This window comes from Gopherus evgoodei, chromosome 1 (assembly GCF_007399415.2).
Source record: "Gopherus evgoodei ecotype Sinaloan lineage chromosome 1, rGopEvg1_v1.p, whole genome shotgun sequence".
Taxonomy (NCBI): Eukaryota; Metazoa; Chordata; order Testudines; family Testudinidae; genus Gopherus; species Gopherus evgoodei.
In genome coordinates, this window is record NC_044322.1 from 274,192,937 (window position 1) to 274,208,219 (window position 15,283).

Here is a 15,283-nt window from a genome sequence, read left to right on the forward strand (position 1 = left end):
CAATCGGAACCCTGAGACTGACAGTCCCCAGGGGCAATGGGGAGAGTCCAGTACTCCAGGTAAGCTTGATTGACAGGGTGGGCAGGCTAATGAGGGGGTCAGGAGTCCAGGGGAGTCCCATCCTCCATGTGAGCTGGAACTGCCTGGGACAGAGTCGGGTGAGCTAAAGAGAGAGCAGGAGCCTAAGCTGAGGAGCAAATCTGTGGCAACTGGAGCCAGACAAAACCAGAGAAGCCACCTGAGCAAGGGAGAGCACCAGCAAGAGCCAGAGAAGCAGCCCAAGGAGCAGACCTGTGCTGGGAGGAGAGCTGCAGCAGCCAGAACCATAGAGGCCAGAAGAGCAGCCCAGGAAGATGGAAGCAGACAGAGCCAGCTCCAGGTTTTCTGCTGCCCCAAGCGAAAAAAAATAAAAAGCAGAGCAGCAGCACTTCAGCGGTAGCACAATCACACCGCTCCATTCTTCGGCAGCAGTTAGGCGGCAGGTCCTTCGCTCCCTCTCTTCCTCTTCGGCAGCAGCTCAAAGAAGAAGAGAGGGACTGACGGACCCGCCACCGAATTCCCACCGAAGACCTGGATATGCCGCCCCAATAGCGAACGGAGTGCCACCCCTTTGTATTGGCCGTTCCAAGCACCTGCTTCCTTAGCTGGTGGCTGGAGCCAGCCCTGGAAGCAGAGCAGCAGCAGTGCTGGGGCTGGGGCTGGGGCTGAAGCACTCTGGAGCTACATGCGGTGAGCAGCTGGGGAGAGCAAAGGGAACCCTGGGCAGGGCCCAGTGCAGGGCAACACCTTCAGCCAAGAGGCCTTGCAGGCCAGACTTGGAGAAGGGATCATAACCCTGACAGAGGGGGCAGGAGACTGACACTGGGAAGAAGGGTCCGGCCACCTAGACCCTGAAAGTGTGTGGCCACCTCCAGAGCAAATGTCTGACCTGCAGCACAGCCAAGGCCTGGGCAGGAGGCCTGGATGTGAGGAACAGACCATGAACTTCCCTTACATTCCAGAGACACTGGTTGTGATGTCCCTGTGCCACAGGGCAGGGTTATGTTTTTTCCTTTAACCTTTCCCATTTTTTCTTATTTTTTAAATTGATTGCTGTTTAATAAATTGTATTTGCTTTTAACTGTATGTAATGATCAGTGGGTTAGCGTCCAGACGCCCTGGAGTGGGGACACGCTAGCCCCTGTCCTAAGTGACTAGGACAAGATTGGGGTAAAGCCCCCAGGAATCCTGGGCCCAACCTTGTTGAAGTTACAGAGACTCTACCACACAGGAGAGTGGCGGGGAGTCCTCAAGATCAGGCAGGCCTCTGAGTAAAGGAAGGAAGGGGTAGCGAGGACTCAGATCCTTTCATTAGCCAGTTCCACTAGGGTAGTGTATAAGCCAGGTAAGTTCCTCACAATTGATAGTGGGACCAATCCCACTAACATATGTCACAGGTGGTTCATTTTCTTTCTCATCCTCTCCCAAGAGGGAGAACTGTGTGTAGAGTGATGTGTTTTGTTTTGGTAAAGATGTGGGTTTTCTTCCAAATGTACATGCAGATTTGTGTTTAGGTTAGAGCAGGTTAGGTGGAAGCAATGCACCTTGTGCTTGAAGCAGAAGGTAGTAAGGTCTGTGATGGTCCTTAGTTCCTGGAGGAGTTAATTTCACAGTCTTGGGCTGGCCCCTGAGAAAGCACAAACAAGTTTTTCGTTGTGGCACCCACCCGTCATTTTCAACTTGGAGGAACTTGTCTGCATTCCTGACAACTGAGATAAAACATTTACACCCTTTCCATTCTCCAGAAAGAGAGTTTCAACACCCTCAGCCCTGCTATGTGAGGCTTAAAACCTCCTGTTACAGACTAAGAACATACAGGCCGGTGTTTGAACATTTGGGGACATAGAAATACACTTTTTAATAGTATTGAACTTCAGTGGAGTAGGAAAGCTTGGAGGGACAGAGTGGAAAAAAAGATATTTTGTTAAAAAAAAGGGGGGGGGAGAGTTGGCTCATATATATAAAGTGACACTGATGGACCCCCAAAGGGGAGTCCTAGCCAATCCAATTTGACTGAAAGGATGGTAGATGCAACATATGAGCCATTAAAGAGAGGAGCAGGGGAATGGGAAGGAATAGTATGGACTCCAATAGCAGAAGCAGTAAAACCAAAGGACCTAAGGGAGACAGTGAATTTAATATATTTTTGCAATTTGATACAGCAGCAAAAACTATCCAGCTAATTTAATTTGAGGCTGTAAATGCAGAGGCCTCTTCTCAGAGACATAGGAAATAGTCCTGGTTTTTACAACACGGTTGAGACCACAGTTTGAGGATGTGTTCAGTTCAGGACAGCTCAGTACCACTAAGATGTTGACAAGTTGGAGGGAATGAAAAGAAGAGCAACGTACAAGGATAAAAAGGCTGGAAAGGATTAATTTATGCAGAAAGCCTGGGTATGTACAGGTTGGCCAAATGAGAACTAAGAAGCACCAGGATAAACTGTGATAATATTTCAAGGGTGCAGAAACACCAGGAAGCGTTGTATAGGGTGAAACCAAGCAAAGGAAACAGTCTATTGGGCTGTAAAATAGCATCCCTAAGGAAGTGGTGGAAGCTCCATCACTTGACTCATCTAAAATTGGATTGAGCAAAGCACCGGAGAAAAATGATTAAAAAACAATCCACACGGTGACAGCTCAATCATGGGTGGCCAGACTCAGTAGTCAGAGCCAGAGTCGACAGTCACAAGACAGGAATCAGCTGGGTCAGGTACCAGGAGGTTAGAAACAGGAGACAACTGGAGGTCAGAACCACAAATCACATAACAGGAGTCACCAGTTCAGGATGCAGGAAATCAAGCCAAAGGAGGGGGAGGCACACAGTCCAGAACAGGGTAGAACCAAGTTGTTCAAACAGCTTTCTGTTCCTGCTTCTGGCTGAAGAAAGGCCAGCAGGCCAATCAGCTGCTCTGGGACTCCACCAATAGACTCAGCAGCAGCAGAGTCTCAAACTGGGCTGGGCTTCAGTGGTCCAGGTAAAGAAGCCTAGTTTCAGGAGGGTCTGTCCATGCAGATGTATTCTGTTGAAAACCACACCTTTTGTTGTACTGAGTAGGTGGGTCCCAGTTGTCTATGTTTGTCCTCGTGTATTTAGAAGTCCTCCTTTGCCTTTTCAAGGTGTCTCTTCACCTCCTCTTGGATGTGATGGATGTGTTCTACTAGGTCTGAGCAGATGATCAGGGGAGGGATATGGGTAGTTGTGGGTGGAATCTGGGGGTGCTACCCATAGTTGATAAGAAGGGGCTGTGGCCTCTGGATGTGTGGGCCTCATTATTGTATGAGAACTCTGTATATGGTAACAGTGAAGACCAGTCACCCTGGTGATAGCTGACGTAGCATCATAATTATTATTCAAGGATCTGATTGCTTCTGTTGAGGTAAGCAGAGAACAGGTGTACATGACCCCTAATAAACATAGAGCCTTGTGCCAGAAGAGGGCAGTAAACTGTGGTCCCCAGTCAGGGGCACCGGAATAGGGGGGCCAGAGGGTCATAGCCCCTCCACTTTTTTACCAGCCATAAGGATGAATGATGGGGGAAGGGTCTTGAGGGGAAGAGGCAGTGCGAGGGCAGAGCCCCAAGGGAAGGATAGAACAAGGATAGGATCTTAGGGGGGAAGGGGTGGCATGGGGTGCGTGGTTTGGGCGCCAGTGGCTCCCACTGTTAGGAAGCTTCCTCTCCCAGTCGGAGGTGATATGATGCGGGAGGCCATGAAGACAGACTACATTGTTTATCCAGACCCAGGCACTTTCCTTCTCAGAAGGTAAACCTGTGCAGGGAATAAAGAGGAGCTATTTAAAAACACATCTACCACTGTCAGGATGGTAACAGAACCACTGGATTCTGATTAGTTCCATCACAAAGTCCAAGGAAATGACTTCCCAGGGCCAATGTGGGGTCTCCAGAGGTTGGAGGAAACTGCAGAGTTTCTGGCAAGGGAGCTCGGTGAGGGAACACACCTGGCAGGAAGCTATGAAGATCTTGGAGTGCATTCGGGGCCATCAGAAGAAACCAGACATTCATTGTTGGGTTTTATATCACCCTAAGTGTCTTGCTAAGTTGGAGTCATGGCAGAGTTGGAGAACCGCCACCATCACAGGTCTGGGGGGACCAACACAGGTCTGGGGGGAACATGGTCCTTCACATACATATTTCCCCTCCCAACCCACAGCTGTCATGCATGGGTTGACAATGGCCAACTTGGATGGCTTTCTGGTGATGGCAGTGAGTTGCATTAAGAAAGTTATGGGATTTGAAAATGTGGGCTGGTTCCAGACTGGGGCCTTGTGGGTCAGATCCGTATCTTCGGAACAAGGCATTGGTCTTGCCGTTCCTGGTTCCAGGGTGGTAGGCCAGGGTAAAGTTGAATCGAGAGAAGAATAGGGCCCATCAGGGCCTTGGCCATAGGCAGGTACTCCAGGTTCTTGTGGTCCATAAACAATTGGACTGGATAATAGGCCCCTTCTAAGTAATGTTGCTACTCTTCGAAGGCAGTCTTAATTGCCAGGAGCTCCTCACCCAGGGTCTCATAGTTTTGCTCAGCAGGTGTGAGCTTCCCTGAGTAGTAGGCAATAGGATGCTGTATTTGCTCAGGAGAGGACTGTCCTGATGACTGTATCAGAGGTGTTGGCTTCCACAACAAAAGTTTGTTTCAAGACAGGGTGGGCCAATACTGGAGTGGTGGTGAAGGCAAGCTTCAGTTGCTCAAATGCATGCTGGGCCTCAGATGATCAGTGGAACTTGGCATTTTTTTGGAGTAGGGCAGTGAGGGGTTTGGCTTGTTTCGGAAAATCCAAAATGCACCTCCAGTAGCAGTTCACAAAGCCTAAAAAGTGTTATAGGTCATGCACATTGCAGGGGACTGCCTAGTCGCAGACAGCCTGGAACCTGTGCAGATCCATCTTGATGCCTTCTGGGTAAAGGATGAAACCCAGAAATCTATTGAGTTTGGATCAAATACATACTTCTTTATCTTAATGTAGAAACCGCATTGTCGTAGTCTCTTCAGGACTGTGCAGATGTGAGTGGTGTGGTCCAGATCATCCAAGTATATCAGTAGATCATCTAAGTGCACTACCACAAACTAGTCCACTAGATCTTGTAGCACATCATTAATGAAATGCTGGAATGTTGCTGGAGCCTTATTCAATATGAATGACATAACTAAATATTCGAAGTGGCTGTAGTGGGTCTGAAAGACCATCTTCCATTTGTCACCTTCTTGGATATAGATAAGATTGTAAGCTCCCCAGGGATCCAGTTTCATTAATATACAGGCAGCCTCCACATGGTCCAACAGCTCAGGGATCAGAGGTAGCAGGTAACAGTTCCAGATTGTTATCTGATTTAGGGCTCAATAATCAACAGAGGTGGAGACTGACATTCTTTTTTACGCAGAGGAGTGGGGCACTAGCTGTTGAAGTTGATTTGTGGATGAACCCATAGGCCAAGTTCTCTTGGAGATATTCTCGCAGTGCCACCAGTCAGACTCCAACATTGCATATATCCACTCAGATGGTATCTTTGCACCTGGCTGAAGTTCTATAGGACAGTCGTAGTCCTGATGTTGGAGGGGGGAGGTTTTCTGAATTCTTCTTCTCAAAGATATCAGTGTAGTCATATTACTTGGGGGGAAATTCCACAGTTCCCGCAGTAGGTGTATATTGCCGGCAACTACCCCTACTTGAGCCTTCTTGGGTCTGGGTGCAATGTTGGCTGGTCCCTGGCCATGCTGTTGGCAGAGTTCAGACAGGAAGATGACTTTCTGTTCTCACCAGTGAATGAGAGGGTCATGAAGGGTCAGCCAGGAGATCCCAAGGATCAAGGGGAAATGTGGAGAATGGATCACACCAAATTGTATCATTTCTCTGTGTTCCCATCTCTGACTGATTCAGGTGACCATTCTTCGTCTTGCCAAATGGAATGCTTAACGAGCTGTATACCTCAGTCCTATACACACCTCAAGATACCACTGTATGTCACTAGTCAGGGTGATTACCCAAAATAACCATGCAGGGCATACAGAATGCCTACACAAAGCACAAGGTAATTGGACTACATATCATGCTTAATGTAAACTGTCAGACATGGACAAAGTAAAGTACCCAACGCTTAGGAGGCAGAAAGCTGTAACCACAAAGTATGCCAAAAACCTCTTTCACGATTTTTTCCTCTTCTTTCGTATGGAATTTGAAAAGCAACTGGCTGGAATTATAATTAAATCTTTGGATTTGAAAGCCATTTGTATGCTTCTGAGGTAGCTGATGGATCCCCCTTGTGTCACCACAGTCAGCATGAATGGGGCAATTGTCCATGATGTGTCACATGGTTTGTACTTCACCACAGTCACAATTTGGTGATTCTCTGATTTTTCCATTTCTATAAGAGAGAGCCACACCTTCTTTGTGTTGTCCGAACACAGCTGGGTGCAGTTCACTGCCTATGAGGGAGGCAAAATCCTTGGACTTCTTTCATTAGATCTTCAAGCCATCTTTGTTTGGGACATCACAAGGAGCCCATGATTCGAGCCAGCAAGTGGTGATGTCCTTTCCATTGGCCTGTAGCATTGATGCATGGATCCAAAAAGGCTTCCTGGATTTGAGTCAGCAGAGTGGCAGTGAATTGAAGTCTTGGTGTATCAGCAGGTCCAGAGTGGACAGGATATTGTTATACTCCCGGACCACAGCAGCATCTTGCCTGAGGTTGCATGACGCTCACCAAAACTGGAAGCCAAGGTATTCGTGTTGATTTGAGATACCTGCTAACAGCCTTGAGCATGGCATTAATTTCAGTGTCAATGAGATTGGTGTGGGAGTTGTTGCACCAATCTGATGCGCAATACTCCGCTGTTGGCAAGACCAGGATTTGAGCTAATGCTTGAAGTGTGGGTGCATCATATTTCCAGGATGTGCCAGTGAGTTTCTGGATGATGTTAACCTTTGTCTTTATCTTCTTTTTGGTATTGTTAAGGTGTTGGCGATAGCTCAGCCTCTGATTGAGGGTAACTCCAATGCACCGTGGATTATGGTCCTATGAAAGGCAGATCACACAAGTCCACTTTCAGCTGTGCTTTGGCCTCATGGTTATTCGAGTGGAAGGCAGAGACAAGTGTTTTTGAAGTGTTGGATTTCAGTTGCCAAGTTTTGAAATACGTCTCAGGTGTGCTGAGGTCATTGTTCATGACCTTTTCTGTGATCTTCAGAGAGGAAGCATGCATTGCTAGCACAATGTCATCTGCATAGATGAATTTACAGCATGATGTGATCAGAATGTAGCTGGTTTAGAGAATGAACAGTGAGGATGCTAAAATGGATCCCTAGGGGAGGCCATTGTTCAATCTCCATGATTTACTGGCAGATTCGCCAATGTGTATGGTGAATCTTCTGTTACTCAACATTTTGGTGATGAATCTGGTGGGTGACTGGCATGAGAAAGCAAATGATATCTTCAGCAGGAGATCTTTGCGTCATACAGTATCATATGCAGAAGAAAGCTCAGTGAATGCTGCCGTTGTTTTTAATTTTCACTGGTAGCCAGATTCTGTGTTGCTTGTGACCAGATGCTGGCCTTAACCTTTTATTGCCAAAGTTCCCCTTTGAGGTCACCAACCCTCCCCCTAGCGTGAGCAGCAATAATGGAATGGGTAACCTCCCCAACCTTTTATTCTTGTTGCTGTGATGCTCACTCTGAATCCACAGACCATGAAACACAAATCCTAGGATAATATTTGGACTTCACTCACCTCTGACAAACAATTCATTGCATCCACATAAGAGCCTTTGGTGAGGGACCTTGTCAGAGGCTTTCTGGAAATATAAGCACACTATGTCCACTAATATTCTCTAGTTAAAGCTATAATATAAAGATGTCTTTTTTAAAAAAATACTTGTGTAAGTAATAAAGCCACCCTGAACTCATACTAATAGCCCATTTATACCTCACCACACCACTATATATTCTTACTTGTATATAATACATGCAGGAAAATACATGATGCTGTGGGGTATCCATCGTGTGCTGCAAAAAAACACACCACACCACATCAATGGTTGCTCTATGTATGCCACACACTGAAGAAAAATATTCTACAAATGTATTCTACAGAGATTTTAAAAGTTTATTTTTATTGATATATATATATTTATATAGAGACTTCTAAAGTCAGTTGCATTGGTTATCATTAGTCTAACCGCATAGGGTTTAGGTGGAGGCATAACTATCCCTAAAATAGCTTTTCTATACATAAAAGTCATAATTTTAAGGACTGATATCTTAAACTCTTCCAGGGGCTGATTTATTGATTTAGATGTATCATATGGCTCTCACTACCCTCTACATATATAAGCATACCAACATATGGAACAGAGATGGCCAAATGATAAATTACAGGGCCATGTGATATATTTAACTTATCACATGGTTCCACAATTTATCATGCACCTTTGGCTACCTCATATGCACTCTGCCCACTTGTTCATCTTCCACAGACTACTAACATTCCAAGCCCTTCAGCAATCTCAAACAGGTGCCTTTATTTAATAAAATAATCAATCTGCTATAAAAAGGTTTCTTTCTTGCTCGTGAATGTGACCTCTTCCCATCTCTAGTTTGAGTACTAGGATGGGACGTATTCAGGTCTGGATGTTCAAGACTAGTCACACATTCAAGGGCTGATCTCTTGTGACCCACCATAACTAGAAATGGGAGATTTATATTATTGGAACAGAGATATAACCCCCTTTCCAGGGAGATTCTACATTTATTCTTCTAATACGCCTGTTCTGCCATGGGAGTCTTGAGAAGTTTGGACCACGCTTCATCTGGAACCTCATCTCAGAACTGTTCACCAAGAGTGACCCTACCAGTAGTTTAAGACTCCAAACTACATAGTTTTGAGGGTCATTCGGATATACAAGCCTCTCCACAACAACAAGATAGCAGGCCCAGGAGAGCATCCGGAGTGGTTCCAACATGTTACCTTAGGAAGATTCTCCGTATCAGATGGGAAGATTGTCGTACCATGCCAGCATTCTCTTTGCAGCTAACATCAGCAGTGTTGAGGTGAAGATTATGAAACATCAACTTTTCTGGGCTGGTCATTGTGTGTGGGTAGTTGATACTCATTTTATGAAGCAAGTCCTCTTTTCTCAACATAGTCATGGTAAGCGGAATTGTGGGAGACAGAGGAAACGCTACAAGGACATTCTGATAGTATATCTTAAGAAGGGAGGCATTGACATGATGAATTGTTAAGAGCTAGCTGGCATTAGACTGCAAAGGCATCATATCATACATCAAGTCTCACCCCATTTTGAAGAGAATCGCCTTGCTCAAGAGGCTGAGAAATGGCAGAGGAGGAAGGAAAGTGTACAGCCTCCCAGCCAGCAGTTGTGCTATCTCCAAGCAACCAAAGGTGCTGTAACTGAGGGTGGTGCAGGAATCCTAGGCTTGAAGTGGTTTTCATTATATACAGGGTTTACAGTTTGGTTCAATGGCTGTCAGCACCCCTCCACCCTCACCTCCCATAACAATTATTCTAGCACCCCTGCAAGAAACCATCTGTCATATATGTGGAAAAATCTGTAGAGCATGGATTGAACTCCTCAGCCATCATGTCTCATCAGTGACGTTTTTTCCCCTGGCAGACATCATCCTCGTATCCAGGGATAGCCACTGACGACATTCATTCTAGGCCTGGATAAGTCCAAGATATCTGACCTTGGGATTGTGATTTCTGTGGACAGAAAAGCAATTTAAAGTTATTTTTAGTGGGGTTATAGCTCCCTCTGTTAAAATGGATTTCATTTTGAAATCTAGTGTTTGTTTTTTGCATTTTACTCAGGTAAGAGAATGAAACCAGACTGAAAAGATTTACTTTCTATTTTCATCCACTAGCGTAGTGCTATTGTGTTTGGGTAACCAACCTGGCAGAGGAGGATTTACTGCACCTTGAAATTGTGGTTTCCTTTATGTGTTACTTTAAAAAAATGTAATAAACATTTCCAAACCCATTAGATCTGTAAAACACTTCCTTTCCCTTTTTTTTTTTTTTTTTAAGAATCTAAATTTGGAATTAAAAAGACACCTCTACCCCAATATAACATGACCTGATATAACACGAATTCAGATATAATGCAGTAAAGCAGTGCTTTGGGTGGCGCTGCACATTCCGGCAGATCAAAGCAAGTTCATTATAAAATGGTTTCACCTATAACGCGGTAAGATTTTTTGGCTCCCGAGGACAGTGTTATATCGGGGTAGAGGTGTAAATGAGCAGATGGTGAAAGTGTGACTGAAAAGCAGACATTTGTTTACAATTACTGTCGACATTTTCTTTGACTAACACTCTTCGCATGTTAGGGGACTGCCTCACAATCAAGGGGATTTGTGGGGGGTGCATACTAGAATTCATCTTGTTCTCTCCAAACCCATGTGTATTTATTTGGGGAATTACACCATGCGTATTTGAACCTCCGTGGAAATTTTGGCTCTTTTTCTCAAGGCCAAGCCACCAAATCCTCCAGCAGAGGAAATCTGTCTCTTTACCTGCAGCTACACTACCTCAGCAGGTGATCCTTACAAATCTAAGATAAGTAGAATTGATCCCAATCAATATTTTAATTAGAAACCAAAAAGGGAAAGCAAAGTTTTGTAAGGACTGACATGGGCGATTCAGCAAGGAAAAATACCTCCTTTTAAGCCAATAGGAGGCAGCATAGTCTAATTATTAGCACAGGGGAATGAGGGTCAGACAACCTGGGTTCTGTTCCCCACTCTGCCTCTCAGTTCTGTTCCCAGTGTACAATTTTGGGAACATTTCACTGCCTTGTGATTCAGTTTCCACAGCTATGAAACTGAAATAACACCTACCCAATTTTGTAGAACAGCTTAGATGAAATGTGTTGCGTCTGTAAAGTACCAAACAGTATTACTGAACTAAGGCCCTAATACTGTGTTAGAGATGCTTTAGGTGCCAGCTCAGAGACTATGGTGTTGAGGGTGGTAAAAAATCCTAGCTATACAGATGGAATATAAAACTGAGGCCCTGACACTTCTTGGTCGTTCAAAGATCCAACTTTTTCCAAAGTAGTGGTGTTAGCGCTACTTTGCTGGCCATATTCCTGTTTGGGCAATTACATTATGACTCCTTAAAGTTTCCCCCAGCATTTCAATTACCTTTGATATTCTCAGATTTGAAGGCCAGAAGGATCATTTGATAATCTAGTCTGACAACCCTCCCACATAATAAAGGCCACCTTCATGTAGCCCTACAACTTGTATTTCTTCTTCACTTCCTGTTGTAAACTCTAATGTAGCAACGCTGTGCATTGTTAAACAGCAATCATGCTCCACCCCAGAGGTGGCTTCTGCATTTCAGTAGCAGGTAATACAAGCCCTGCCATATATCATTTGTAATGTCTGCCTGGCACTTTGGAATCATGAAAGACACTATAGAAATGTGGGATGCGTCTGACGAAGTGGGTATTCACTCATGCTCCAATACATCTGTTAGTCTATAAGGTGCCACAGGACTCTTTGTTGCTTCTTACTATAGAAACATTAGTCATTAATGACAATCTGTGTTAGTATTTCATCTCTAAAAAAAAGCAGCAATTACTCATTCTCTTTCTGACAGTAAGTAGGGATTCGTTTGCCCCAGTCCCAGGCATGTTTTAATATTAACACCTGGAAAAGGAAGAACATTGCTCATGGGAGAATTCAGGTTCAGACCCTTCTCTTCTAGGTGGACAGCAGGGTCCAGGGTCCTTGCTGTTGCTTTTTATTTTGCATGCCCCACTTTTTATTCAGTGCATGTTAGCTCAGTGAAGATCCTGCAAGAAGGGCCAATCTTGGCCGCCAAACAACCACAGAGGATAGAGATCTCAATAACTGGGTTTTCTGGCTAGGCCCAAGCAGAAAAACCACTCAGATTGGAAAGGACTTTCCTTGTAGTCTGTACAGCAGACACACGGAGGACATTTTCTGTTCCTATATCCTGCCTCACAACAACGGTTCCAAGCCTAGGACAAGACATCCCTTCCTCTCCTCTACACTCACCAGCCATGATCCTAGGACCAGTGAAGGGACCTGGCTGCAGCTCTCTTTGGACTTTCGTGCCCCGCTGGTTTTGCATTTCAGTCACCAGTTTGTCATAATGATGCTATCAGTAAGAAATCTCCCCACCCCCCATCACTTACCCCATTTCCATAGGACAGACAATGCAGTGCCAAGGTGCAGTTGGCCTGTGGTTGATGATGATGTTGCTGGTACGTGATGGTTCTGAAGAAGGTGAACCTGTGTAGTCCTGCCCCCCTGCTAGCTTACACACACCCAGCATCCGGACAAATGTACAATGCTATCCATAGTATGGGTGGGTGGTGGGAATTCCTTTCTGACCCCGCATTCGTTTGTTATTCTGCAGGTTGAAGCATGGAGTTTGGTTAACCTCCTATTACTGTCCTCACTGTGATTGTTATTTCTGGTAATGAAATTCCAACCATAGAAGTTGACTCAGTTTCCTGGTTGCCCAAAAACATAATTTTAGTACTGGAGATAGTGAAGTGGGGCCATAGGAGGGTAAAGAAAGATAAAGGGGATGGACAGGAGATGCACTGAGGGCCAAGGGCACCATCTGGTAGCTTGAGGTATAGCTATTCCTAAATCCCCTTTTCTGTGAGGGTCAGTGAAAGTCTGGAAAAAAAATATGCCTGTTAAACACACAAACCAAAAGGGGATAAGAGAGTCTCGACCCCCAGCCCAGGTGGGTAGCAACATGTGCGCCAATAAATACAGATGGGAAAAGCAGTCCAGACCACACAGCCTGCCTTTGTTATCTTCAGACTGGATGTAGGGATGGTCAGCATATTCAAGTCGCTCATTGCACTAGGCTAAAAGGAATAGAGAGACACAGAAGGTCTCAAAGGCAGACAGGTCCCATCATACATACGCCTTTAAATTCTAAGCCTGAATCTCATTCACCAAACAATAGGCAGCTAGTGCAACTCATGGCTGGCAGGGGTCATTGTCTTGTTGGGGGCGAACACATGGATTTATACTGCCACAGACACTGCATTGGGTGCAACCTGTTGATGGTATTCAAGGATGCCTTCAGCCTGGAGGTCACAAAGCCATGAATCACTGTACTCAACCATCACCCACAGGAGAATACAGTTTCCCATCAACAGCCCTCAGCCTGCAAGCTTCTCACAGAGGGTGCCCAGTATCTTGAAGGAGTGGGGCTAAACGTGCCTAACAGTAAAATCTATTTGTTTCTTTGGGATATTGTTTGACAGAGCATCTACCACAGAACAACCTCAATCCTGACTGAGACATCTAGGTGCTATGGTAATATGGGTGTTGTCAAAGAAGAAGAAGAGAAAAGGGAAAAAAAACCCTACACCTTAGACCATCCATTTTATCATAGTTATTTGTGACTTGTGTTTATTGATTACAGGTAAAGGGCAAAGTAAAAACATATTACTGTAGAGCTTGTTAAAAGATGGTACAGTAAAAAGATTTGTACACTGCAGAAAAAGAAAAAAGTAATACCAAAAATATATCCAGTCTCTACATTGTCAAACTGGAATTTGTTGCAGAAGGTCACTGAAAGGGGTTGCGGCAGGATTTTTAAACAGGGGGTAGATAATTTTAGCACCATTAACAAAATGCGTAACTATGCAGGCTAAGACAATGATATAAAGGCAATCAAAGCACATGCTTCAGGACATAAGGTGACCATTTGTTGATGGTTCACTCGTGAGGGTGGGGAAGGGCAATATTACCTCCAACATGACTAGAGCTCATACAGGGCAGTCATTCTCCCTTTATGAAGAAGGCGGGGAGTGCAGCTCCTACTGAATCTAGTACTCAGTTTGACATGAGATTTCCCCACCTTCTCTCTGCAATTCCCCAGCCGCAAACAGAGCCTTACCCTCAAGTGTTCCTAGTACTGGGGAACCAAAATGCACATGCTTGTCATAAGCTAAATGCAGATGCATATTACTGCTATGGCTACCGAAAAGATCACAGCTCCCACCAACAATCCCTGGCCTCGAGACATGTTTTGGAAGGGAAAACAATCATTTAATTTAGAGCAAAAATGTGTGTGGAAGAAGCACAACAAGCCAATAAAACCAGATTCTGGGAGGCTGACAGCTCTGTTTCTTTATTTCATTTGTTTTAGCTGTCTGACAGTTACTAAAAACGAACTTATTTCCTCCTGTGGAATACAGGCAAAAATATTAATCCCCTGCACCCACCGCCTGGGCCAGACAGTTAAGTACAAATACAAAACCAAATAATTACTGATTTTCTCTGCACCACATTCATCACACCAATGCTATTTAAATGTTCTTTAATAACCTTTCTTTCTCTTGGTGGGTGGCCTTTCTTTACAGGTCTCCCTGGTAAATGTCTGTGTCTTAAACACTACTTACCCCACACACTCTTCTCCTTATCCATCCTTCCCTCTGACACTCTGATTCCATGGGATGTCTCAGTCTCTTGATAGTGGGTGATGCTAAAGGGGTATTTCTGGCTTGCAGCTACACATCTTCATAATGATCTCTCCTTTTTTGCACAATCCTCTACTCTCAATGGGCCAATCCACAACACAATGAAATCAAAGGAAGGACTCCAATTGACTTCAGTGGGTTTTGGATCAGGCTTAAACTGCACAGACCTTCCATCTTTTCTCTGGAATTCAGACTGTCTTTCTTAACTAGTCAGAATCTGTCATTGTGCCTCTAACCTGTTGCCTACCATCTTCCCATTATAGTACAGAACGAGGGAATTACGCTCTCCTACAGCCCTTTAGTTCAATTACTTTATAATTTTTGATAACCCCAAGTATATAATATATATAGTTGGTCAGATATAAATACAGTGAATTAGAGGGAAAAAAGCATAAAAGAAAATGACGAACAAGAGGCTGACCAGAGAGCAGTTATCAACACTGCATTAGAGAGTCTTTTCAAGAAATTTCCAGTTGTACATAAAGCATTTAGCACTTATAAAATGCCATATTTAAAACAAAATTACAGATGTTTTTTATTTTGGTAAATGTTAACTCCATCTAATCTATCAGCTTGTTCTAAAGATTTTCTAGCCACATTGTAATCAATTAAAATATATCATTTATCACCAACATTACTCAAAACTTGGCAAAGAATTTTTTTTTTACTGTAATTGCATCAATTTTGCAAATTCTTTAAGTCTGAACCTTTTTTTTCCTAACTTGTGTTT